Source organism: Muscardinus avellanarius, assembly GCF_963383645.1.
Source record: "Muscardinus avellanarius genome assembly, chromosome: 15".
NCBI classification, from domain to species: domain Eukaryota; kingdom Metazoa; phylum Chordata; class Mammalia; order Rodentia; family Gliridae; genus Muscardinus; species Muscardinus avellanarius.
The window spans coordinates 26,371,371-26,372,971 of record NC_137801.1 but is presented as its reverse complement, the minus strand read 5'-3'; the positions used below and the strand labels follow the sequence as shown (position 1 = coordinate 26,372,971).

At 53.8% G+C, this 1,601-nt stretch overlaps 1 pseudogene across 1 annotated transcript; it reads right to left on the bottom strand.

Annotated features, from left to right (window-relative positions):
- LOC308274288 (TBC1 domain family member 20-like) lies at positions 1–1,201 on the bottom strand (annotated as a pseudogene). Its single transcript has one exon. The product of its transcript is annotated as a TBC1 domain family member 20-like (transcript).
- Between the last annotated feature and the right edge of the window lie 400 nt (positions 1,202–1,601).

Sequence of the window (1,601 nt, the reverse complement as noted above, 5' to 3'; positions counted from 1 at the left end):
TCAGGGGAACAGCTGCAGCTGAATCTTTGGGGTTCAGTCCAGGGCACTTTTCACCACTGCCAGTGCAGCTGCTCCCAGGGCCAGCATGAGCCCCATCATGGCCAGTTTTACAAAGCAGTTGGTCCTTGGTTTGGTCAGAACGTCTTTTGTTCGAGCCTCAGGCCGTAGAAGTCCCCCAAAACGCTGCCGCAGCACCATGTCCAGTCTCTGCTAAGCAGGTGCCAGCTCAAAGTCTTTGAAGGTAGAGGCTGCCATCCTCTCAGCCTGCTGCTGGGCAGCTGCCTCACGGGCAAGTTCGTAAGGGGGCAACAGTACAAACAGGTCCCCTGCTCTACTGATCAGCGTCTCAAAGGGCAGGTCCTGAGGGATCTGGGACAACAGGTGGGGGACCGAGGCCATGTCACAGTCACAGTCCAGGACTTCCTGCTCACGATACAACACGATCACAGCCACAAAGTAAATGGGCATCAACGGATGGCAGGCCAGGAAGAAGTCATATAACCGCACAGCGTGCCTGAAGTCCAACAGGACATGCCCAAATCTGGTGATGAGCCGGCTGAGGGCAAAGATGGTCCCCACCTCAGCACTCTGCATGAAGTCATGGAGTCCTGGATTCAGTTGGTCAAAGATGGGCATCAAATAGTTTAAAATGTGTTTGGCGTTATCCATTGTGGGAGCCATGAAATCCTGAGGTGTTGGGTAGACAATTTTTTTTTTACCAGGGATGTTGCCAGCCTCTCGCCTACCACCAGCAAAAATGTGACGACGATGTCATGGTAGCCCTGGTAGTAATGCAGCCGAGGGTTGTGCTCCAAGATGAGGAGGAGGATGTCAGTCAGTTCTTCCTGCAGCCCTTCTCTTTGCCAGGAGGGAACCGCCGGAGAGACTGCCTGACATCCAGCAGCACTTGTGGACAGTCTTTGCTCATTTGCCGTAGGTCCTTCCCTGACACAGGAGGAAGGTCACTGGTGTTGACACTGAGGAGCTTGGGCCGTACTTTTTGTCTGACCTCATCAGTCAGGCGCCCTCCTTCACTGACAGCCATGTGTCTGAGGGCAGGCACGACAGGGGGATCGCTCTTTAGAGCCTGGTGTATCGCTGCCACCTTCTTTTTCCTTTTGGCATTAAGGTTTGCCTTCTCGGCGCTGCCGTCCGAGCGGCTGGAAGGGGGCCCATCACCCTGTTCACGCCAGAGGGTCATGTCCCGGGGTGCCGGGATGGGGCCCGAGCCTGGGCTGGTAGCCAAGCGGTGGGAAGATACAGGTGCACCGCGTGCCGCAGCGCCCACTCGGCAGGACAGGCTCAGCTCCTCAGTGTACTTTATTTATTTATTTATTTATTTATTTATTTATTTATTTATTTTGCGGGTTTGGGGAAGGAACCCAGGGGCATTTGATCTCCGAGATACACCCCCGGACCTTTTTTTTTTTTTTAATTATTCTTTATTTTTAAACCAGGTCTCACTGGGCGTGGTGGCACATGCTTGTAATCCCCGCGCTTGGGAGGCAGAGACAGGAGGATCGCGCAGGTTTGAAGCCAGCCGCGCTGGTTTAGGAGACCCTGTTTCCAAAAATAAAATAGGTCTGGGAGTGTAGCCTGGA